Source organism: Halichoerus grypus, chromosome 10 (genome assembly GCF_964656455.1).
Source record: "Halichoerus grypus chromosome 10, mHalGry1.hap1.1, whole genome shotgun sequence".
NCBI classification, from domain to species: domain Eukaryota; kingdom Metazoa; phylum Chordata; class Mammalia; order Carnivora; family Phocidae; genus Halichoerus; species Halichoerus grypus.
This window is the reverse complement of record NC_135721.1, coordinates 70,545,850-70,572,051: the sequence shown is the minus strand read 5'-3', so window position 1 is coordinate 70,572,051 and position 26,202 is coordinate 70,545,850. Positions and strand designations below refer to the sequence as shown.

The window sequence follows — 26,202 nt, the reverse complement described above, 5'->3', positions numbered from 1 at the left end:
ACCTCCATACTGTTTTCCACAGTTGCTACCCCAGTTTGCATTCCCACCAACAGTACACGCAGGTTCCTCTTTCTCCACATCCTCACCAACTCTCGTTGTTTCTTGTGTTTTTTATTTTAGCCATTCTGACCAGTGTGAGGTGATATCTCATTGTGGTTTTGATTTGCATTGCCCTGATGGTGAGTGATGTTCAGCATTTTTTTATGTGTCTCTTGGCCATCTGGATGTCTTCTTTGGAGAAATGTCTGTTCATATCTTTTGCCCATTTTTAAAAAAGATTTTATTTATTTATTCGACAGAGAGAGAGAGAGCCAGAGAGCACAAGCAGGGGGAATGGCAGGGGGAGAGGGAGAAGCAGGCTCCCTGCTCATGATACCTGGGGTCATGCCCTGAGCCAAAGGCAGACGCTTAACTTACTGAGCCACCTAGGCGCCCCTCTTCTGCCCGTTTTTAAGTTGGATTATTTGTCTTTTGGGTGTTGAGTTGTATAAGTTCTTTGCATATTTTGGATACTAACCCTTTATCAGATATGTCATTTGCAAATACCTTCTCCCATTTCAACTACTGACTGTTTAAGTAGAGGTGTGGCTTGATGAGAATTGTACAAAACCTGGAAAATGAGTTAAAGAGGGACAAAGTGGATGTAAGGGGCCCTTTTGGGGGAGCACTACAGGAACCTAAGTGGGGAGGCGATGGTAGCAATGGAAGTAAGAGACCATTAGGAGAGTAACAAACAGGACTTAGCTGATGACTATGGGCTGGAGACGGGACTCAATGAACACTGTCCAAAGGTCAGATTTTTCAGTGGTGATGGGGGGTGATGGGTGGGTGGGGGCAGACTTTGCATTCTGCTTTCGACATACAGAGTTTTAGGGACTTGTGAGATATGAAGCAGAAGTGTTGGAAAGGCTTGGAGTTCAGAGAGAGTTGGGCTCCAAAGGCAGCTGTGAGGGTCTAGAAAGCACGCTGCAGTATCTTCCTGAAGGAGTGCGATGGTCAGGGCAAGAGTGTAGCAAAAGTCCAGGGAACGCTTGCATTTAAGGAGCAGGGAGAAATGGAGCCTGCAAAGGTCCCTGAGAAGAAACAGAGATGGGAAGAGGAGGAAAGCCTGGAGGGTGCAGCGCCTGAGCTAAGGAAATGGTGTTTCTAGAGGAAGCGGTAAGTGGAATTACTGTTTTAATTAGGATAATTACAATCCTTATCTCATCGGACTCTTGTGAGGATTCAATGAGATAACATGTACAAAAAATATTTTAGTAATTCATAGAGGTTTACTATGTTGGGTGTTCTCTTTAGCAGAGAATGGGAGTGTATGGGGTAAGGGTTGGAGGAGGGGAGAAGGCCAGAATGTTCCCTCTGAAGTTACTTCCCAGCGCCTGATGCATCTAAGGCAAACTTGCAGTCAATTATTGACATTTGGGGCCAGCCAGCCTTTGACAGAGTGCAGTGTAATTTTGGAAACCAGGAAAAACCACCCTGCTCTAAAACGAAAACAAAAACAAACACAAACACAAATCTCTACCTGCTTAATATTTCTTAAAAATCCCTTGCAGGGAAGACCTACAAAGCCATTTCATTCTATAATAAAAGGTTTTAAAATGCAAATACCTGGGGCAGTTACCACAGCAATGTGAAGGAGATAGTTAAGTATAATTATGTTATCAGATCCTTTTTTTTTTTTTTTAAGATTTTATTTATTTATTTGACAGAGAGATAGCGAGAACAGGAACACAAGCAGGGGGAGTGGGAGAGGGAGAAGCAGGCTTCCTGCCGAACAGGGAGCCCGATGTGGGACTCGATCCCAGGACCCTGGGATCACGACCTGAGCCGAAGGCAGACGCTTAACGACTGAGCCACCCAGGCGCCCCCCCCCTTTTTTTTTAAACTTCGTAAAGGCACCTAGAACCAGGAAGGACTAGGGAGGGGAGGGAACGTTTGGTCACCGAAGGAGAAAGAGGAGGTGGGAGACACCCAAGGCAAATTTCACTGACTTCTCAGTTTCACAATTTTGCTTCAGGCAGGATCTGTTTATCTTCACATCTGTCCAGGAAAAATACAACTTTTGTGCACAGGTCCCCTGCATCTATCTGGGTAGCTGGTGCTGACCCTTACCTGAGCAGGAGGAATGCACCTCTCCTGGGTGTTCCACAGGCATCTTGTTTTTTTCTGGCAGGTGTTGGGTGACGTAAGTCTAGAATCTACCTACAGATTCCCAACCCCGCCCAATTTAGTGTGCTGATGGTGTGGAGGGGACCCTTCTGGGGGTTGCCGTGCTGAACCCGTGCAGGAATCCCTAAAGTGGGCCCTTTAGGAATGGTGCACCTGGGGATTGATCCTGGGAAACTGACCTCGCCTTCACCTTTCCAGTAAGCACTCAGGAATGCGCCCCCGCTTGTTAGGTTCACTTGTGCCTGGTGGGCAGGCATGTCCTAAACTAGAGTCTCCAGAACCAGACAAGCTGGTGGTATCACAGCACGGACAGCAGGGCTGTTCTTGGGCACTGAGGCCAAGGAAGCCTCTCTGAAGACGGGAAGATTGCCGGGTCTCCGTTTGTGTAATTTGTGTAATTGGCAGTGTCCTTTGTCAGGGCCTCTGAGGACATTTCTGTCAATCACGGTCATCTGCACAATCAGGCTGTTACTCAATGCAAATATTCCTTTTCTGGGGACCATCTATGTCTTGCAGGAGGCTGTTTGTTCCCATGAGATTCTGAGTAATTAACTGAAGACAGCCCTTTAATTCAGCTCCATTGTATTTGCACTTAGGAAGCACCCATTAAACACTCCAGTTGGAGGCCAGAGGAGCAGAACAGTCCTTGCCCTCAAGGGCGCTTGTCTCAGTCCAGGTGGGAGATGTCAGGCTCAACTGGCCACCCCTCCCTCGATGCCACACTTCTCTCCCCACACGCCTGTCTTCTCTACTGCTCCCCGGAACCCCCAACCCCAGCTTCTGGACTTGAGGCTCCATGGAGCTTTAGGCTCAGCCTGACTGCTGGTCTGCTTCCTGCCTGAGCCCAGCTCTGATAACCAGATGCTGGCACCATTTCCTCTGTGCCTCAGTACTGCTTTGGACTCTGCCTTGTATCTGCAGTCCAAGCCTCTGATTTTTCCTCATCAGGAGCAATGTCATCATCTCCCCAAAAGGCTCGGGCATGAACCGCCCCAATACACGTTACAGCGTGTGGTGCTAATGTCGACTGGGTCCACTCCTGTCTGTCCCGTTCTTGCTGTGCCCGCAGACCAAACTGACATGTGTAGCTGGGTCGAGACTCTTAGCATATGACTTGCCCTCCTGTTCACCATTCCAGTGAACAGACCTAATTCTAGAATTTACTCCTTTAATAATCAGTCCTACCCCATTTCAGTTAATCATAGATGTGCAGCTGTTTCTTGAGCTATGTCAGGGAAAAGCGAGTTTAAAAAAAGAAAACAAATGCAAGACAATGTGCACACAAATGTACAAATGTGGTACAGGGAACACACAACATGAAACGATTCCAAATGAGAATACAGCATGTCTGGTGCTGGACCAGACCTGTGTATTCCAGTCGAGAAGTTAATCCTTCAGTCAGGAGGGCATACTGTTTCTCAAGATGCTCCAGTAAAGTAAAAGAAAAGAGACAAAGAACAGCAAAACACCAAGATACTCAGCTAAAAACCGAACCAACAACCAGAAATCAAAGTGACTGGCAAGGCTGTGCACTAAATTCCCAGTAAGTAAAAGATAATTCCACACACTGATTGGAAGAATTTTGGTCCCATGGACACTTCGAACACAAAGTCAGAATCGGAATTCGTCAGCCTTTCTCCGAGTTTCGTGACTTGGTTGATTATTACCCATCCATCCAGACTAGAAATCTGGTGTTGGAGCAAAAATGAAGACTCGGACTGCAAAGATTGAGACTGGAGTGGAAGGCACTGCCGCCAAGCCGGGGACTGACCAGCACAGCCTCGCTCTGGGGAAGGAAGTTCTAGCAGGTCACAGAGCTTCCCGTACTGTGAGGTCAAAATCCCCGAGAGCTGCTGACACGGGCTGGCGAGAGGTGGATTCTGTCGTGTGCATGAAGCGCCTTGTTCCAGATAATGACACTTGGCCACTTCCCTTGTGCGGCTCAGAGGCTGAGGAGGGATTCCAACACCCCAAGCAGGCCTGGACTGCTGTCAACACCCTAGGTGCGGGTCAGGATGTGTCACTCCTGCCTTCTTCTTCCACAGACCCCGATGTCCAACTGATAATCAAGTCATTTAATCATCTGTGTCTTTCTCATTTGTCTCTTCCTTTCCATCCTACTTGTGCGGACTTAGTTTAGTCTAATCTCTTCAGATTTCGGCACACGTCATCATTTTGTTTAAGTCTGAGCCCCACCCCCAACTTCCCCTCCAGCGCCCCTCGCACCCCATTGTTTACACATTCTCCCATCCAATGCTTGGTTTGTGGCTATCATTTGTTTATTAATCTGTCTTCCTTTTTGGGACTGTGAGAGCATGGATGTTCCCATATCTTATTTTTCCTTATATGTTCAGAAACTATTATAATCTTGACATCCAGTAGGCACTTAATAAATGAAAGTGAATGAATGAAGACCTACTGGCATTTCTTCACAAATTACATCATCTTCACATTAGATATGTGAATAAAAGGAGTATGTGTTTTAAACTGAGTCAGTGATCTCATGTATATGACTCAGCTCATCAGTAGAACCCTGGATGGTAATGGTGGGAAGATTTTGCTACAGGGTGAATAAAGATTATTTTTCTTCTTTAGCCCTATTTCAGCCTGTCCTCTTTATCAAATAGTTTGGGCATTCGATTCCTGTAATTTATGAGTTCCTATATATTCATCTTCTGGGAAAATTCACAGAGCATACTTGCAAATGGGAAGTAATTTGCTGGTATTTTCCCCCCTTTTTGGCACACGAATAAACGGAATGTTCTGACGACTTCAGTATCTCTTGCTTTGCCTTGCCCAATATTTGTCTTCAGCAATTTCACTGCAGTTATTTTTTTCTCACAAAGAAATACGTTTCTTCACATTTAAGAGGCACAAATTGTTGCTCCCACTTTTCAAAGGAGATGTGGTGCTTCCAGATTTAGAAAGACACTTCCAGCGCCAAGCTCTGTCAGACCCTGCCTTGGCTTAACGAGGAATGTTTCCGTTTTTCTTAGGCACAGAAAAAAAAAAAAAAAGTACTGCCCCCAAATTATTTAAGTATCTTTCAGTTGAGTTTAGAGGCCAAGGGAGGCAGTTACAGGAACTTCTGAAGGAATGAGTTTGGGTTGAAGACTTGGACTCATCTGCCAAATGCCATGCCTGGCTTTGCACAGATGGGTTAAGCCTCTGGCTTCTGCTTCCTTGCTGGTATAATGGGGAGGTTGACCTATATGATTTTTGGAGTCTGTCCTAGTTCTGAAGTTCTATGTATTATTCTCCTCTATTGCTACATAAGTTTTGGTTGCGTATACCCTCTCCAAGGGAGGGAGACTATGTTTTATTGTAATGAGGTGGCCAGGGGCAACGGGAATGTATTGTTTGATCATTTTTGACTCCCTACTGAGGACATGGGGGATGACAAATGGGTCACACTGGGACAAGAAATGAAGAAGGCGTAGACTGGGACTTCCTCTCCTCTCTGGGAAACAGATCTGATTGTTCATGGAAGAGGTCTAGTTTGGGGTCTATCTTGTGGCTACTTTGGAACCTTTCCTGACTTGTTCACCCAACTTCTATGGCATTCCTTAGCAAGGGAGAACTTTTTGGTATGTAGATGTTTCCCTAAAGATCTAGAACCCTGGTCTCTGACACACCTGACACACACACCTGAAGTTGACGAGGCATTGAGAGAGAGGAGTGTTCTCATCCTCCTTCAACTTCTAGGAACCACTGCTAAATTGGCAGTGAACTTCTTCAGATTCAATAGTGACTCCTTGAAGCACAGCACTAGTACTGGATCACTGGTTTTGGTGGCAAAGGAGCCACACTAACCTCAACTGTTTCTACCATGGACCTCGGCCACTGTGGCGCTTCTTTTGGCTAAAGAATTTGAGGGACTCCCTGTTTTCAGCAGCTCACAGCAATGGTGGTGGAGGATGGTTTCTTCTGGCAGACAAATGGATTTTCTTTGAAGTGATCTGGGTAAGCACTCATGGGTTTCTGGGATGTATCACAGACAGGAAACCCCAGGAGAGGAGACTAGATTTCCTGCCCTTGGAATGGGAGTGCAGAATTTTATTGATTTGATTATGAAAAAGAAAGATCTCATTTTGAGCCGCAAATGGGTGAAATAGGACATTTAAATTGTACCATATTTAGTTTCTCTCACAGATGATGATTATTCAGTAAGTACTTATTGACTGACAGGATAAATGAAACTGTTGTTGAAAAGAAACTGAGGATAAAGGAGTTTGGCCGGCCATTAGCTGTTGGTCTTGATTCATCCTGTAAGGTGTAGTTGATGCTAAGCTAAACAATGGGCAGGTGAGAGATGGCCCATTTCTTCACTTGGAGGTTTTTACTTCATTCCTTCATTCCTGAGCAGATGCCAACCAACCTGAAACCTCCTCTTCCTTTTCTTCCCATTTTCTCCCTTCTCTATACTCCATTCTTTCTTCTTTCTCTCTACTCTACAACTTTGTTCTTCCATATTGAAAAACCGGTCAAGAGGAAAGAGTGTTAGGGTTGAAGGAAACCAATCAATTTCTAGACTGAGCCTGGAAGTATTCCTTGGCATATCCCTGAATACATATACCTTGAGCCCTGAGATGGTGAACAGGCAACAAATTCTAAGACCCTTGAAATCTCAGTCTAATCAAGCCTTCAGGATGCTGAGTCATTTCAAGTCCTTAGGGTTGCCTGGGCACCATACAAAGCAAGTTCCAAGGAAAGACTCTTTCCTCAGGATTATCTATTTCTGTACAGTGAACTACTACAAAATTTCGTGGCTTGAAACAACAACCATTTTATGATATTTCACTATTTTGTCGGTTGGAAATTTGGCAGTTCTTAGTTGGGTAATTCTTCTGCTCCACCTGGAGTTGCCTGGATTTGCTCAGGGTATTCAGCCACAGCTGGTCTGCAGTCAAATGCTCTACCCCTGAGCTATACCCCCGCCACAGCTGGTCTGATCTGAAGGGTTCAAGATGGCTTTTCTCACATTCATGGCACCTTAACAGAAATGGCACTGACTGGAAGGTTGGCTTGTCCATCCCCTCTTCACATGATCTCAGGGACTTTCCACATGGTCTCTCCAGCAAGGCAGCCAGACTTTTTATGCAGCTACTCAGGGCTCCAAAAGAGCAAGGAGGAAGTGGCTGGTTCTCTTAAAGGCTAGTCCCAGAATGAGCACAACTTCTCTTTCAGTGTACCCTAATGGTTAGTATTATGTATCAACCTGGCTGGGCCATGGGATGCTCAGATATTTGGTAAAACATTATTGCTGTATGTGTCCTATGGGAGTGTTTCTGGATGAGGGCATTTGAACTGGTAGATTGAGTAAAGCAGACTGCTCTTCCTAATGTGAATGGGTACCAATCAATCCACTGAGGTCCTGAATCAAAAAAAAGGCAGAAGAAGGGAGAATTTGCACTCTTTGCCTAACTACTTGAGCTGAGACACTAGTCTTCTCCTGCCTTCAGACTGGGATTTACACCACCAGTGCTCCTGGTCCTCAGGTCTTTGGATTCAGAATAGAACCTGACACCACTGGCTTTCCTGGCCTCCAACTTGCAGATGGTACATATTGAGACTTCTCAGCCTCCATCATCATGTGAGCCAATTCCTTATAACACATCTCTTTCTCTCTATAGGTATATGTACTCTCTTGCTTCTGTTTCTGTGAAAGCTCTGACTAATACAACTGTTCTAGTTTAGAATCAAGGAGAGGGGAAATAGAGCCCACCTCTTACTGGGAGAAGTGTCAAAGAATTTGCAGCCATCTTCAACCCACTCCAGGGGTTTATAAAAGGTTGCACGCTAGTGCACACACAACTGGGATTGCCATCTACTGGGAATCAGCAGAATGAGGACCTATGATTCTATGTGCCAAGGGATACCTGACATGAGAACATCTGGGTCCACTGAATCAAAGCTGTGACTAGACAGAATGGAGCAGAGGCTCTGTGCTATCAGATGTGACACTAATATTTGCAGAAGGTTCTGGCCTAATAGCCAAAGTTAAGAAGAATTTTGAAAGTGTAATCCCTAGAATTAGGCTGTTGGATGGTTTTCATTTTGCTCTCTGAACTGTGTTTCCTCACGTTGGCAATAACAGAGAGGAACATTGGATTCTTAGCCTAAATTACTCTTTGGTGTGACCTCAACTCCTTCATTTCATTTTATACTGCTAAACTCAACCCCACTTTTGGATAAAACTGACAGATGCAAGAACTCCCAATGATAGAATGCCTGGGACTCTATACTTTATCTCCATTCCTCCCAGTAACTACACATGTTCCATGTGCTAGCCCCATTTTGCAGATGAGGGAAGAACAGCTCAGAAAGTTTATGCAGAAAGTGATACACTTGCTATTTGAACCAAGGCCTGCTTGGTTTCAAAGCCTCTTTCCACTACCCCATGTAATCTCTGGAAAATCAGAGAACCTTAGAAAACATCCACAGTGTACTGCCCAAGAAAGCACAAAGCCGATGAGGCTGGACTGAGCAGCCAGCCAGAGGCCCGAAGCTCAGTACTGCACTTAGCCACCACCCCATGGAGTCTGCTGCTGGGCCACCAGCATGTTTTCATTCCAACTGCATCCCTCTTTGAGTAATCTTCTAATACACAAATACATAAAGGTGCAGAGTGATTTGTCCTTTTTCAGAATTTTTTTTTTATATAAAATATTTCTTTGCTAAATTCCTTTGAACAGATAGCCCTACTAGAGTATTTAAGGATGACTCAATATGCAAAGAACTGTGAAGAAGAATCACCTGGCTATTATTCCCTCCTCCTAGTACCTAATGAGGTTAGTCTGGGTCCTTGGAAAAGCTGATGTGAAAGAAACTGGGGAGGTTGCTAGTAAGTCTGGAAGAGTCAGGCTGTGATGTAATCTAACCCTCTAATCAGTGAAGGTGAGCGAAGGGAGGATGCATGGAAATGTCTTAGCCAGCTATGTAGTCTCAGGAAGTTTCAGCATAGCTGCTGGGGAGTCCTGAGCCAAAACTGGTCATCAGCTGAGTCCATATCTTCTCAAGGAATGGGCCTCTCAGAATTCCTGTCCTGCTCAGTTATTGGATGGGAGTGATCTGTGGACTGCAGTGTGGCAGTTGGGTCCTTGGTCCATTGAACTCCTCAGAGCTGGAGGCCTTTGAGGCACGTTCTCATGGCTGTCATGGTAACAATGTTCTGAGCATACATACGATGCTTAATAAATGTATGTGGAAACATGGTGTCTAAAGCAGTCTTCTAATGTTCTGTGAACTTCCTATTTCTGTGCTTTTGCTCAAATTTTCCTGTTTTGCTTGCTCTTCTCTTCTGTATCTACATCCAGAAATCAGCTCATATCTCATCTCCAGTCCCCACTGCCAGAATTAATCTGTGAATTCTTCTAGGTACCCATGGTACCATCTCTATACTTTAATTATTGCATCTAATATAGACTAATGCACACTGGAATTATTCATTTGCATATATGAGGTCCAGGGGATAGGGTAGTGTCTTATTCACTTTTTGTGCCTCCCCACAACCCTTAGAGCAATCTAGGGCTTTGCACATAGTAGATGCTTAATAATTAGTTGTTGAATTTAATGAGATTCTTGCAATAGGGTGTACCTGAATATATCTTTAGGAAGAAGTAGTAGTATGGTTCTGCCCAGAGTTCAAGTTCTCTTATAAGAACTTGAAATAGTGTGTCCCAGACTGACTATCTTATCAGCTCCCTGAACCTCCTTCATGTCTGCTATGTCAATGCCCACCGCCCAAGCTCCAATCCCTAAACCAGTCAACCTCAGCATCCTCCTGGGCTTCTGCCCTGGGTCACACGCTGGCTTATGGTGCTACTTTGGAAGGGCCTCACCGATCTTCTCTCCACCCCTGAAGCCTCCATCCTCTCTCACCTGGACTGTCGTACTGGCTTCCTTGTGGCCTGTTCTGGTGTATGTCCTTCCCCTCTCTGAGCCCCTTCATTGTTCCCAAGTCAGGGTTGGGACTAACAGGCAGTGAGTAAGATGCCAAAGGCACGGGATTTAAGGAGACACTACTCTCAAGATCACGGAAGTGCTGAGAGTGAAGGCCTCCTTAAATTTTGCTCCCTACATGCCCCACTCACCTCACTCTGATCCTGGGCCTGCCCCAGAGTTCCAACTGTGATAATGACTTTCCTTTCCTAAAAGTTCTTCTCCCAATCTTAATTGCAGTGTATCCCAACCACGGCTGTGCATTGCCTGTAGACCTTGGTGAAAAGAGACTCTTTGATCTCAGCCCAGATTGAATCCAACTGGTAGTGGACAGGGTTTAGGAATCTGCATGGCCAGGTTTGGGAACTGCTGGCTTATAGCACCAAGTCTAGACTTTGGAATAACATTCACGCTTCCTCCCAATTTGGCACCTGCCTGTTTCTGGCTTTATTTTCAGTCGGTTTCCTCTTGGCAGACACTAGGCCAATCGTACCAAACCATCCATTGGACCCAGGTATGCCCTGCATCTTTGTGTCTTTGCTTGGGATCTTTCTTCCTGACCTTTGCCAGGGCATCTCCATCTCTGCTTCCATGTATTTTACTCATAACATCAGCAGCGCCTCTCACGCTGTGTCACATGGGTTCTAGGAGGGCACCCACCTCCCTGCCCAGGTTCTGGAGGTCAGGAACTGCTTATTTCTATCGAGTATGTAGCACCTCATGCTTTGTCTGGAGCACAGCGAGCATCTATTAGTTGTTTGTTGAGTTGAATGGAAATAAGTACTAACTAGTTAAATTTTTCATAGTACTTAACACAATGCCTTGAACATAAGTCTTTAAAAATATTTGTTGAGGGACGCCTGGGTGGCTCAGATGGTTGAGCGTCTGCCTTCGGCTCAGGTCACGATCCCAGAGTCCTGGGATCAAGTCCCGCATCGGGCTCCCTGCTCCTTGGGAGCCTGCTTCTCCCTCTGCCTCTCTCTCTCTCTCATGAACAAATAAATAAAATCTTTAAAAAAAAAAATATTTGTTGAAAAAATAAATGAACAAAGGACTAAATATGGGCCAGACTTTACCATCACCATTGAGTCACTTCTAAGGAACTTGTGTATGTTTTGATATCACACAGTCGAGCTCAAATGTCAGTGTGTATAAATAAGAATCATCTAGAATGTTATCAAATGTGCAGACTCCTGGCCACACTCCCAGTGATGCTGATTCAGTAGGTCTGGGTGGGGCCTAGGAATTTACATTTGTACAAAATATCTCGGGTAATTCTGAGAGAGTGGCCCACAGACCACATTGAGAAACACTGCAGGAGACGCTGGCTGTTCAGCAGGTGGCGTTCACTCTCTGGAGGGATTCTCAGACCAGCTATATTGAAGTTCCACCCTTAAGGTGGGAAGTCTTGGTGGAGTTGTCAGGAGGATGTGGTAAAAGCAGCAGGTCCAATGTGGCATCCGATGGGTTTCAGACTCTGGGCAGGCCATTCTTAGGAGAGCCAGTGAATTCTGCAATAGCAGGAAGAATGGCAGGCTCTGCAAGCTTCACTTTGGTTGCAGAGACCCTTGTTCCTGGCTTGTGGCTCTTCTCTGCTCTGACACGTGGCTCTGTTTGAAAGCCTCTGGTTCCTGATGCTGACTGGATCTGGGGGACTCCCTGGCTTGCTTCTATTCCCTAGGCACAGCTTCCGCGGTGGTTCCCACAGAGCTCTTGCCTTCATCATCATTCACTTCCTCCAGCCTCACCTCCAAAGGGGGAACTGGTGAGTCTGGTGGGTCTGAAGGAGGCCAGGAAGATGAGCCTACAGCTCTCCATCCCGGTCTGAACTCTGCCACTAACCACCCACCAGAATTACCGCAGGCCAGTTACCCCAATCAGCAGGCACTTACTGAGCACCTGCTTGTGCAAAGCATGGTCTGCAGATCCTCTAGGACCCTAGATTCCTCAGTGTGAAGTCCCTTGCAGTCCTTGACTACTGCTCACCATTGAACACAATCTCACAGGGAGTCCATCTTTCCCACTTGACCAACCTGGTCCTGCTCTTGGTGACAAAATCACCTCTCACCTCTTTTTACCCTTTCTCTTCATACTAAATGTTAAGAAAACATTTTAATTATATACTGCACTGTTATTTGACATCATATGAGAAAGAGTTGTTCCCATATTCTCTGAAAAATGAGAATGAATGGATGATCTTCAAAGAAATTTTTATTGAAATTGACTCAGAAAGGGATTTTTAAAAAAACCTAAATCATGGAAGAAATTGACAATGCTATCAAAACCTACTCAACCCCAATCATTTAACAAGTTAGTTATTTTATTTTATTTTATTTTATTTTATTTTATTTTATTTTATTTTTAAGATTCTATTTATTTATTTGAGCAGGGGGGATGTGTAGAGGGAGAAGCAGACTCCCTGCTGAGCAGGGAGCCTGTTGTGGGACTTGATCCCAGGACCCTGGGATCATGACCAGAGTCGACGGCAAATGCTCAACCGCCCGAGCCACCAGGTGCCCACAAGGTAGTTATTTTAAACCTTTAAGGGAGAGATGCTTCTGATGCTCTTTAACTCATCAAGGGCATAAAGGAAAAAGCCTCCTCCTTATTTTATGGAGTCAACACATGATTGGTACCAAAACCTCATAGTGATCACATATATGCACCACACACTTCATACAAGCATTGCCCAACACACACACACACACACACACACACACAACATACCCCCACACCACACACACACTGTACAAATACAAACATACCACGTGTACACACCACACAGCACATATTACACTCTACACAAATATAAACATGTCACACACATATACATCACTATAACACCACACCACACAGACTCACACCATACTTACACCATACACATATCACACACACACACACACACACACACACAGTGTGTATGCACACAGCCATGCTAAGATATTCTCACATTTAAATATGATATTAAAATTCTAATAAAAATACTAACAAATAGAATCCAGTAGCCCATTAAACAAATACACTGTGACAAAGTGGAATTCATTTCAGGGTGATTCAATTTTAGAAAATCTATTAGTGTAATTCACCCTATTAATAGTCAAAGGAGAAAAGCCATGATTACCTTTGAAGATACAGAAAAGGAATGTAGTAAAATTGAACACTCATTTATAGTAAAACAAAAACAATAATAAGAGCTAACATTTATTTTGTCCTTCTTATGTCCTGAGTACTGTCTGACATGCTCTGCATGCATTTTCTCATTTAAAGAAATGAGAAAGTACCAGTGATAAAGACACTATCATGCTCACTTTACAGATAAGGAAACCAAAGCTCAGTAAGGTTAAGGATCTTGCCTCAGGTCCCAGAGCTAGGAAGTGGGTTGTATATAGCTAGCAGATGGCATATTCTTAACCACTGTATCAAAATAGGAATGTAGGAATACTTCCATCATATAATAGACATGTATCCCAAATCATAATTCAGCATTTTGATTAATGGGAAAACAAAGGAAACATTTCCACTATAATCAAAAATAAGACAAGCATGTCCTCTATCATGGTTATTATTTAACATTTTCCTGGAAGAGCTAGCTAATGTAATTATAAAAGAGAACCAACAAAAGATATAAATACTGTAAGAAAGGAGGCAAAACTCTATTTACTGCAGCCGATATGGCAATACACCTGAGACCCAAGAGAAACAACTGAAAAACCACTAGAAACAATATGAGAATTAAGGGAGGTAGCAAGTCACATATTAATATTAAAAAAAATCAGTAACTTTCCTGCATGCAAACAGCAACCAGGTAGAAAATTCAATGGAAGAAGAGACCTTACTCACAAAAGCAATGGGAAATGAAACACTTAAGAATAAGTTAACAAGGGGCACCTGTGTGGTGCAGTTGGTTAAGTGTCTGACTCTTGGTTTTGGCTCAGGTCATGATCTCAGGGTTGTGGGATCAAGCCCTGAGTCGGGCTCTGCGCTCAGTGTGGAATCTGCTTGAGATTTTCTCTCTCCTCTCTCTGTCCCTTCCCCTCCAGCTTGCTCTCTCTCTCTCTCTAAAATAAGTAAATAAATCTTTTAAAAAAAGAAATAGAAAAATGAGCAAAAGATAATAGAGGCAAGTCTCAGGAAAAATGCAAGTATTCAGTAAAGCAAGTAAAAATTTGCTCATTTCACTAATAATTAAAGAAATGTTAAATAAAATAATGAGTTATAAATATTCATATAGATTAGAAAATAATTAAAAAATAATATCTGGTGGGTGAGAAGGTGAGAAATTGACACTCTCATCAATTATTGGTGAGAATCTAAATTGGCATAATATTTTTGGAAGAAATTTGGCAGCATGTACTAAAACTTTGAAAGCCCTGAGGATGTTCTGGGTTAAATCATGTCCCCTCCCCACACAAAAAAAGAGACCTATATTAAAGTCCTAACCCCTAGTACCTCAGAATGTGACCTTATTCTGAAATAAAGTGGTTGCAGATGTCATCAGTTAAGATGATGTCATAGTGGAGTGGGGTTGTGCGTGACTGGTGTCCTTATGAGAAGAGAGGCATGTGAAGACAGAGAGCCACAGTGAGAGGGTCATGAGGCACGGAAGGCAGAGATTGGAGTCACACAGCTGCATGGCAAGGACCACAAAGATGGTCAGCAAGCCACCAGCAGCCAGGAGGGAAAGGAAGAGTTCCCCTATGGGTTTCAGAGAAAGCCTGGCCCTGCTGACATCTTGATTTGGGATTTGAACCTTCAAAACTGTAAGACAGTGCATTTCTATTGTTTTCAGCCATTGTGTGGTACTTTGTTACAGCAGCCCTAAGAAACTAATATGAAGCCCTAAGAAACTAATATAAAGGACAAATTCCACAAGAATTTATTTTCCCATGGTATGGAGGTTTCTCAAGAAGTTGAAAATAGAGCTACCCTGTGACCCAGCAATTGCACTCCTGGGTATTTACCCCAAAGATACAAATGTAGTGATCTGAAGGGGCAGCTGCACCCCAATGTTTATAGCAGCAATGTCCACAATAGCCAAACTGTGGAAAGAGCTCAGATGTCCATCGACAGATGAATGGATATAGAAGATGTGGTATATATATACAATGAAATACTACTCAACCATCAAAAAAAATGAAATCTTGCCATTTGCAACGACGTGGATGGAACTAGAGGGTATTATGCTAAGCAGAATAAGTCAATCAGAGAAAGACAATTATCATATGATCTCACTGATATGAGGAATTTAAGAAACAAAACAGAGGATCATAAAGGAATAGAGGAAAAAATAAAACAAGATGAAATGAGAGAGGGAGACAAACCGTAAGAGACTCTTAATCATAGGAAACAAACAGGGTTACTGGAAGGTAGAGTGTGGACGGATGGGGTAACTGGGTGATGGACATTAAGGAGGGCACGTGATGTAGTGAGCACTGGGTGTTATACAAGACTGATGAATCACTGACCTCTACCTCTGAAACTAATAATACATTATATGTTAATTGAATTTAAATAAAAAAAAAGAATAATACTGAAAGAAATCACACAAAAAAAGAACGGTGGAAGAGTTGGGGAGCGAGGAGATGTTGGTCAAAAGTAAAAGCATTCAGTTAGAAGGTGAGTAAGTTCTGGGGATCTAATGTACAGCATGGTGACTAGTTAATAATACTGTGTTGTGTACTTGAACTTTGCAAGCGAGTAGACTTACGCATTCTCACAGACACAAAAAGTAGCTTTATGTAAATTGATAGATGTGTTAACCTAATTGTGGTAATCATTTCACAAAGTATATGTATGTCAAATACTCATATTATGCCTAAATAAAGTTGAAAAAAATCACAAAAAAAATTTATTTTCCCCAAATACTCACTCAATTACATGTATTCAAAGATGTCCATTTCATTGTTGCCTGCAATGTTGAGACACTGGGTACTCTCCAGATATCCACCAGCAGAGAACTGTTTAAGGAAATTATGATATTTCTTTAATGGAATACTAAGCTGTGATTCAAAGCAATAAAGTAACTAAAAATATATGAATTCATGAGGCACCTGGGCGGCTCAGTCAGTTAAGTGCCTGACTTTGGCTCAGGTCACGGTCTCGGGGTCCTGGGATCGAGCCCCATGTGGGGCTCCCCGCTCAGCAGGGAGTCTGCTTCTCCTTCTCCGTCAGCCCCTCTGCCCATTCTCTCTCTCTCAAATAAATAAATAAAATCTTTAAAAAAAGTATGAATTCAGGAGATAGTCAAGACAAACTGGTAAGTTGAAAGATCAAGCTGTAAAGCACAAGTCGTGTATGATACTAAACTTATCTTTTTAAAAAGTCATAATAATATGCTAGTATGTGGGTAGAAAAAAACATTGATGTATTTTACACAAGTTGTTATTTGGTGGTGGAGGTGGAGATAATGTGAGGGGCTTTGCTTTTTCACATTGTATAGATCTGTAAGATTTAAGTATTTTAAACTTGGCACATGTTGCTTTGGTCTTCAGAAAAAAACATTGTTATTATAAATTCTGTGAGGGGGATTCATATCTCAACCTAGCCTCCTTCTGAGTTTTCAAATCAACTTCCTAGAGCAGCCACGGTATTCTCTCACCTTTCCAGAATTCAGCTTTCTAACAATCTCCCCATACAGAAGGCACCATATGGAAAATTGAATGAGGAAATTTGGCAGAAAGTCCTATTTGCTGTGCCTTAGGTCTTCCATCAAAGTCTATTTACCTTTACTTTACACCCAAGATAGACACCCTCGTTATTCTAATTTCTAGAATGCAGCAATTTCAAAGAGGGGGAAAAAGGACTGCTCATGGTGAGGACTCTGACCAGAGAGAGGGAAGTTTTACAAAAACTACAAAAAGCCACGGCAAGGACTTACATATGTTCAAATCTGGGTCATTTAATATGGGAATAAACCATCATACATGGCTCAGCAACCTCTGATGTCATCTTTCTATTGTATTTCTATTACAAGTCAATGTATAATTATTGTGACTCAGTCGAGGAAATGTCAAATTATGTCCACTGTTTAAAAACCAGGGAAAAGTGACACATTTGATGTAGATCGCCATTTGAAATGGTTAACATAAAAACTTCAGGGCTTAAAGAAGCAAATGCTCAGTTATCTGGGAAATTTCCACCACCCAGAAAGACTCATTATCCAAGTGTTCTGGACAGTCAAGATTTTCCTCTCTCTTCTTTTCTTCCTAGAGCATTTAATCAAGGCCACCCACAGCCTAGAGGTTTTAGAAGTCCCCAGTTGAGCCAGTTGTTCAATAGCAGAGTAAACAGGGAGGAGATGGACTGGGAGGATAAGGTGCTAGATGAGGCTTCCCTTGCAGGCCCTCTCCTGAGACAGATGGGCAATGAGGGGCTTCAGGGGAGGGCTCCACACTGGGAATTCTCCACCCTCCTCTTGGACTTCTCTCCCCTCGTTAAGCCCAGAAGTGGTTGGTGAGGTTCTAAAATAAATAATGCTTGTTAAGCCTAATTAGCATGTAACGCAAAAACAATTATACAAATCATTTTAAAAGATCAACTTTGTTATAAGTGTTTCTTAACTTCAGGAGTGGCTCTTCTTTCCAGTATGCTCAGTTCTCAGAATTCATTGTTTTCTAGTCATCTAGGCTACTTTAACCAGCTCCCTCCATGGGAGGAGAGAGAGAGAACATTGTCCATAAGAACATTTCCTTATCAGAAGAGATTTGCACAAAGGTAGGGCCCTGGCAGCATGGTTGCGATTGCTATAATTACACCAAAATGCATGCACCACATTCCCCCATTACCTCCTTGTTCTCGAACTAGAGCTAATATTTAAGTTAGGCTGAAATTCAGTGTGCAATTCACTTTTTGCTTCTCTCTCATCTCTTTTTAAAAAGCTGGTAACCAGCATTAAAGACAATGTGGTCGGTATCCTTATAACTAAAATATAGCTTCGTTTCTGCTCATGGAAATATGTAGTCAATTAGCCATAATGTGGTCCAGGCTTCCTTTGATATTCTAAAATAAAAACATTCCAAGTTATTTACTTGAGAAGAGTTATTTCCAAGCACGCCCAGTAGCTGCTGTTTTTAATAATGCTGCTTTTAATGGGTGTGGGGCATTCTGCATGGAGGGGGGATGTGTGGCTCAAAGTTCTGAACTATTACCACTGGATTTTTGGAGTAATCATGAAAGTTTACATTTAGATAGAACTATTACTGAACTGTATCCATTGACATATATTTAACAATTTTTATACTCCTTTCTCCTTTCAGAACAGGGAAGAGAAGCAGGTGGGGAGATCCTTTACAAGGATGCCTTGCCCTGGAAATTATCCCCACAAGAGCAAAGAAAGGAGCTGCCCTCTGCATAGCACTGTCTGGGAAGTAGTTCCCAAATTGCTTATTATTGAACATGGCAGGGCAAGATGCTCAAGTATCTCCTGGAGAACATTAATTATGAAAACAAGCAAAACAAAACCCCTGGTTCCACCTTGGGTTAGAAGTAGGAATGGGGTGTGACAGAGGTACAGGGGACAACCACAGATTTGGAAAATAAGGCTTCTCATTTGTGAGCAGATGTTCGGGCTCTTTAGCATTTCCCTGCCGTGTGAGTTCAAGCAAATCTACCAACTTCTCTGAGCCTCACATTGGCCATTTATAAAGTGATGATGATATCAGTAAGTCCTACCTCAAAGGGTTGTCTTGAGAATCAAATGAGATTAGGTATGCAAAAGCACTTATTAATCTGTCAAATACTTTGCAATTTTGGCTAAACTTAGATACTGAAATCCTAGTAGAATTTGTGCTAAGTGGTTTGAGAGACAAAAAAAGAACCCACACAAACAAATGGCAAGATATTCTATGCTCACAAATTGGAAGAATTAATATTGTTAATATGTCCATACTACCCAAAGCAATCTACAGGTTCAATGCAATCCTTACCAAAGTACCAACAGCATTTTTCACAGAACTAGACCAATACTAAAATATGTATGGAACCACAAAAGACCCCAAATAGCCAAAGCAATCTTGAGCAAGAAAAACAAAGCTGAAGGTATCACAGATACAGATTTTAATATCTGTAACACAGATTTTAAGGTATGCTACAAAGCTGTAGTGATCAAAACAGTATGGAGCTGGCACACGATAGACACATAGATCAACAGAACAGAACAGAGCCCAGAGATAAACCCATGCTTATATGGTCAATCAGTCTATGATAAAGGAGGCAAGAATGTGCAATGGAGAAAAGATGGTCTCTTCAATAAATGGTACTGGGAAAACTGGACAGCTACATACAAAAGAATGAAACTGGGCCACTTTCTTACACCATACACAAAAACTCAAAATGGTTCAAAGACCTAGATATGAGACCGAAAACCACAAAAATCCTAGAAGAGAACACAGGCAGTAATCTTTCTGACATCAGGCAAAGAACATTTTTGTAGATATGTCTCCTCAGACAAGGGAAACAAAAGCAAAAATAAACTATTGATACTACACCAAAATAAAAAGCTTTTGCACAGAGAAGGAAACCATCAACAAAAGAAAAGACAACCTTCTAAACAGATTTTTTTCAAATGACATATCCAATAAGAGGTTAATATCCAAAATCTATAAAGAAGTTATACTCAACACCAAAAAACCAAATAATCTGATTAAAAATGGGCAGAGGACCTGAACAGACATTTTTCTAAAGAAAACATCCAGATGGCAAACAGACACATGAAAAGATGCTCATCATTGCTAATCATCAGGGAAAGGCAAATCAAAACCACTATGAGGTATTACCTTACCCCTGTCAGAATGGCTAGAATAAAAAAGACAAATAATAAATGTTGACAAGGATGTAGAGAAAAAGAAACCCTCGTGTGCTACTAGTGGGAATGTAACTTGGTATAGCCACTGTGGAAAGGAGTGTGGAGGTTCCTCAAAAAGTTAAAAATAGAACTACCATATGATCTAGCAATCCCACTACTGGGTATTTACCCAAAGAAAATCAAAACACTAATTCAAAAAGATAGATGCACCGCTATGTTTATTGCAACATTATTTACAATAGTCAAGATATGGAAGCAGTCTAAGTGTCCATCAACAATTGAATGGATAAAGAAGATATGGTATATATACACAATAGAATATTACTCCGTCATTAAAAAAATGAGATCTTGTGTTGCAATAACATGTTGCAACAACATGGATGGACCTAGAGGGTATTATGCTAAGTGAAATAAAGCAGACAGAGCAGGATAAATACCATATGATTTCATTTATATGTGGAATCTAAAAAACAAAACAAATGAACAAACAAAAAGCAGAAACAAACTCATAAATGTGGAGAAAAAATTGATGGTTGCCATAGGGAAGGGGGGCAAAATGGGTGAAGGGAAGAGGGAGGTACAGGCTTCCATTTATGGAATGAATAAGTCATAGGGATAAAAGGTACAGCATAGAGAATATAGTCAGTTGTACTGTAATAGGGTTCAACGGTATCAAATGGTAGCTACATTTGTGGTGAGCATAGCATGAAGTACAGACTTGCTGAATCACTATGTTGTACACTTGAAACTAATGTAACACTGTGTGTTAACTATACTTCAATTAAAAAAAAAAAAGAACCAATATATGGTTTGGGAGGAGTTTTCAATCTACCTGGAGAGACAAGGTAAAAGGGAAATGGGATAAATGATATAAATGGTAAAAACCATAACAGCCTCTTAAGCCACTAAAAAGCATTTTTAGTGTGTATTGTGGGTTCTGTGCTACAGTAAGTCTTATGGGTGAGAAGTATTATACCTACCATGGATATTTTCTAAAAGGGCTTCCAGTTTTGGTGGAGAGAAGAGTTTCCTCTATAACAGCTAAATAACACAAAGATAATATAATAAGAGTAAATTCTAAATTTTATGGTCCTACCTATAAAGGGTTACTTAGAAGGCTGTGAGTAAGAGCAATAGGAACTGTTGTAGTCCAGAAAGAGATGGAACTGCAGTGGGCTTGGAGTTATAACAGCAAAGGGGAAGGAGAGAGGATCATTAGGGGAATAGCAAAGGCCAAGCAGAGAGGCAGAAATACACATGGGGTAAGGAGCACCAGCAAGAAGACTAGCCTGGCTGGAATGGTGGAGCCTATTACAGAGGGCCTTAAAAGCTCAGCTGAGAAGCTTGTACTTGATCTGTCTGTGCATATTTTATATAGATGGGAGGGTCCTATTTATATACCTACCCTTGAAACTCTAGGACTGTACTGTCCAATATGAGAGCAACTAGCACTTGAAATGTGGCTAGTCTGAACTGAGATATGCTGTAAATATAAAATGCATACTAGATTTCAAAGATTTATTATTTAAAAAACTCAGTTTTTTTATATTGATCATTTGTTGCTATGATAGTATTTTAAATATTAAGATTATTTCACTGTTCCTTTTCTTTTTAATGTGGTTGCTAGAAAATGTAAAGTTACATGTTAGAGTTGCATTACATTTCTATTAGCCCTGTTCTAGAATGTCAGGATGGGCTTTAAAGAATTTTATTTGCATGAAGATCCAACAGATTCAGGAACCCTGGGAGAAACAGGGAGGGTTTGAAGGAGATAGTTTGGGAGATGCCTAGGAAACTGGAATTAACAGTATTATATCCCTCCACCCACACTCTACACACCAAAGAGAGTCATGGATGACACTGAATTAGGAGTCAAGGCAGTGGGATTTGGCCTTGGAATAGTGCATATAGGCTGGTATTAAGGGCTATCTTTGTGTGCAACACTGAGGGATATCCTTCAAAGAAAAGAACATTAAGAAATTGAGAAAGCAAGTAATGTACAAGATTTGTAGCAGGAGGGCATATGTTTAAGGGCCAGAGCCACAAAAGTCCTAAACCTGAATGAGAGACAGAGACCTCCCCTATGTCAAGAAAATATCCCTGGCTACATGGGCCACATGGTCTACCACTGGACAGGCCCCAGGGAGCAGATGGCCCTTCGTCAGAAAAAAGAGGTATAGAGGTGGCTCCAGCTATCAGGCACCAGAGTGGACAGCAGTAGCTCCGACCAAAAAAAGAGCAATATTCTCTAAGGAGAAGAAGCAAAGAAAAGAGAGAGGCTTACAGTAGTTTGTTTGTTTGGGCCCAGAGTCAAAAGTATTTCTATTGTTACAAGATATACATATATACATATCCTGATATCAGGGGGAAAGATTTGCCATCTGTGATAGGACTGTGCTCTAAAAAGAGTGAGTTGTGTTGATGAAGAGGCATTGGTTTTTCTGAGCATGTCCACAGATATGTTTATATAAATTTGGGGCAGAATCTAGCCGTAACTCCTTTCATGCCTTCTCCCCAACCATCCCACCCTCATCCAGGGTTGGATGTCAGTTAGCACTACGAGAGAGAGAAGAATTTGGAGGGCATGGTGGGCAGAGAAGAGGGACAGCAGAGGGGAGAACAGTTGGCGAAAAGAGAAAAGGCTCCTCATCTTGTGATGTGATCTTCTTCTTGTAATGCCACCAAATCTTACGAAAATTTGACCAAACTCACCAAAATTTGGCATGAATGGATTTCTTGGAAAAACCCGCAGAGACTGAGTTTTGCCTCAGGGGTAATCTAAGGAGAAACATACAGCATGTTCGAAGGCCCAGCCAGACCTCAAAATGTAAGTCCCTCTGTTCCATTTCATATTAGTGAGACAGAGAAAACAGGAAAGAAAGAAAGAAAGAAAGAAAGAAAGAAAGAAAGAAAGAAAGAAAGAAAGAAAGAAAGAGAAAGAGAGAAGGAAGGAAGAACAAAGAAGGAAGAAAGGAGGGAAAGAAAAGAAAAAAGGAAAGGGGAAGGGAAGGAAATGAAAGAAAAAAAAAGAAAAGAGCAAATTAAAGATTTGGAGTTTAGAGATATACAAATCGTGCCCAGGGATGGCATGTGAGAGGAGCTGGCCCTGTTGGCCTCCCTTCTTGTTCTGGCCACCTGGGCTGGGCCAGCGGGGCTCACAGGGAGGCCCTGGCTCAGTAGACTATGCTGTTTTAAGGTACTGCTGTCTTTCTGGGAAAGTACACTAAACTTTTCCAAAGCTCTTTTTTTTTTTTTTTTTTTTTAGTTTCAGGTTTTTATTTAAATTCCAGTTGGTTAACATACAGTGTAATATTAGTTTCAGGTGTAGAATTTAGTGATTCATCACTTACATATGACGCCCAGTGCCCTCCTTATCACATCCTTTTTTAAAAATTGCTTTTGGTTCCCATATAGCCTTCACTGGCTCGAAGACCACACGCTGAAAGACGGAAAAGTGAAAGATGCCGGGTCTCCAGCCTGAAGGATCAGAGTTGCTTCAGATGCAGGAACTGGGGGAAGAGGAGGAGGCTGGGAGAGTCCAAAGAGGGAGCCAGGGAAAATGGGAGGGGTGGGATCATGACACTTGCCTTCCTGTTCTCCTACTCATCTGTTAGTATTGGAATGAGTAGGCTTCTGGAATTCAGCTGAGCATGGAGATTTTTTTCCTGTTGCTTTTTGGGCTCCATGTGTTAACTGAGGATTCCCACACACAGCTCCTCAGACCTTGAGCCAGCTCTGCAGCGGGCAGTGTGCCTTTCTGTCTGGCATTGGGGAGGGAGTGGGCAGGAAGAAGGACCTCAGGAAAGGGGAGGGCTCCAAAGAGGACCTGCAGTGTCCTAAATGAAGCTCTGTCTGTGTTGACCAGCAAAACTGTGTTTACTCCAGCGGGAATCACCTTGGCAACCAGCAGAGCCAAAGGAGTCCTCGTTTTTAGTAGTGTGTTAGGATACAAATATAAATATGAATTCTGAATGTGCCTATTGGGTATACAGAGATAACACTGTGTGTGCATTTTTGTATCTGTGTGCTTGGCTCCACCTGTTTTCATACTACAGAAGAAGTCCTCAGTCTGACATAATGAGATCTTCTCAGATTATTTCTTGATTGCCTGTATTGTAGTCATGCCGCCTATCTTTTGATGAGATATTGGATAACACTGAAAGTACGGTGAGTTCTGTTTCAGAATCTGGCACTATCATCAACATGGCAGAGGGAGAGGGGGGAGGAGGTACAGTTGCATTTCCCCAGAGCACCAGAACTTCCAGGGGTCATGATGGACTCAGGACCTGGGCCTCAGCTCATCAGGTCAAACAGACAAAGTTCTCTCAACAATCATCGGGTTCCATGGTTTCCAATCATCAAACCTATTGGTTATTTTTCAATAATAGTTGCCAATAGTACAGTCCAGGCTCTTCTCAAAAGGAAGGAAAGTGAGAAATAACATTCATTCCAGGAAATTCTTTGATAAGCACAGACGGTCAGGATAAAAGGAACAAATTATCCCAAGAAATACTGTTATTTTGCCTTAACAACCATCTCTTAGAGGGCACCAGCCAAATGACCAGGGACACTCACAATGGGGCGCAGTCTCCTCATCAGGACTGAAACATAAAGGCAAATGCTCACTTTGGGACTTTTTTTCAAGTGGTCCAAGGAAGAGGGCTAGGTCTAAAGGGTTATTGGTGGATACGTATTCAGGAAATGTTTAAAATGTAACAATCGGTTAGATGTGACGCACAACTGGATGAAAGAGTGAGGAAAAAAGAGGAATGTAGAGTGACATACTGATTTCTGGCAGGTGAGAAGAGTGGTTAATTATGCCACTAACTGAGATGGAAATTATATAAAGACTCAAAAAACAAAGAGGAAGAGGAGGCATTAGCACACAAGAGATTCTACCAGTTTCTTGCAAGTTAGAAAGCTAATGGAGGAAACATACTTGATTACAGAATGCAGAAAGTTATCAATCACAGAAGGGAACACTGAGGAGAAGGGGATTAAGAACTTGGAAATCCAGGGGCACCTAGATGGCTCAGTCGGTTAAGCGCTTGATTTCCTCAGGTTATCACCTCAGGGTTGTGAGATGGGCCCGCCTGTTGGGCTCCATGCTCAGCAGGGAGTCTGCTTGAGAGTCTCTCTCTCTCCCTCTCCCTCTGCCCCTCCCCCGCTTGCATGCATGGGTGTGCTCCGAATGAATGAATGAATGAATGAATAAATAAAATCTTTAAAAAAAACCCTTGGAAATCCTCAAGAAACCTGAAGGGCAGTTGTGAGGTGTGACGATGAAAACAAGGGGACAAGTTGAAAGAGTAGTTGGACCCTCACTTCCATTCCTTCCTCCTTTCAAAACTCTGAAAGCTGGCATAATGCCATCTTGATGGAAGCTTGGAGGATTCTTTTCTGGAGAAACTGACTACAGAGACACTGCTCCACAGATTGATAGTTGGGGAGTTCCCAGAGAAATAGCTGCCCCCCCCCCACCTGATCCATGTACAATGAAGCTGATGAAGACTGCCAGGCATTAAGTGCTTTACATGTCTTTATTTTTTAGAGCAGTTTTAGGTTCACAGCAAAATTGAGCAGAAGGTACATATATTTCCCATATACTCCTCTGCCCTCAAACGTGCTTAACCTCCCCCATTATCAACATCCCCCACCAGAGAGGCACATTTGTTACAACTGATGAACCTACACTGACATATCATGATAACCCAAAGTCCATACTTTACATTAGGATTCACTACTGGTGCTGTGCATTCTATGCATTTGGACAAATTTATAAAGACATGTATCCCCAATTACAGTATAATACAGAGCTGTATCACTGCCCTAAAAATTCTCTGTGCCTCACCTATTCATTTCTCCCTCCCTGCAAACCCCTGGCAACCACTCATCTTTTTTTTTTTTTAATATTTTATTTATTTATTTGACGGAGAGAGAGAGAGCACAAGCAGGGGGAGCGGCAGGCAGAGGGAGAAGCCCGATGCAGGGCCGATCCCAGGACCCCAGGATCATGACATGAACTGAAAGCAGACTCTTAACCAACTGAGTCACCCAGGTGCCCCGAGTTGTATGAGTTCATTTTTTTATAAGTGCATTTTTTTTCACCGTACTTTCAGTGTTATCCAATATCTCATCAAAAGATAGGCGGCATGACTACAATACAGGCAATCAAGAAATAATCTGAGAAGACCTCATTATGTCAGACTGAGGACTTCTTCTGTTCTCCCATCCTCTACCTGTACCTCTGGCAACAACAAATCTGTTATCTGTATTTATGAGTTCATTAT

At 42.4% G+C, this 26,202-nt stretch overlaps 1 long non-coding RNA gene across 3 annotated transcripts in view; it reads right to left on the bottom strand.

Annotated features, from left to right (window-relative positions):
* The window catches only part of LOC144379361 (uncharacterized), a 215,243-nt gene that overhangs the window by 38,145 nt on the left and 150,896 nt on the right, over nt 1-26,202 (bottom strand). For all 3 annotated transcript variants that reach the window (XR_013442195.1, XR_013442194.1, XR_013442196.1), the window contains exon 4: nt 15,980-16,067. This is a non-coding gene — a long non-coding RNA (uncharacterized LOC144379361). The remainder of the gene's footprint in view (nt 1-15,979; nt 16,068-26,202) is intronic.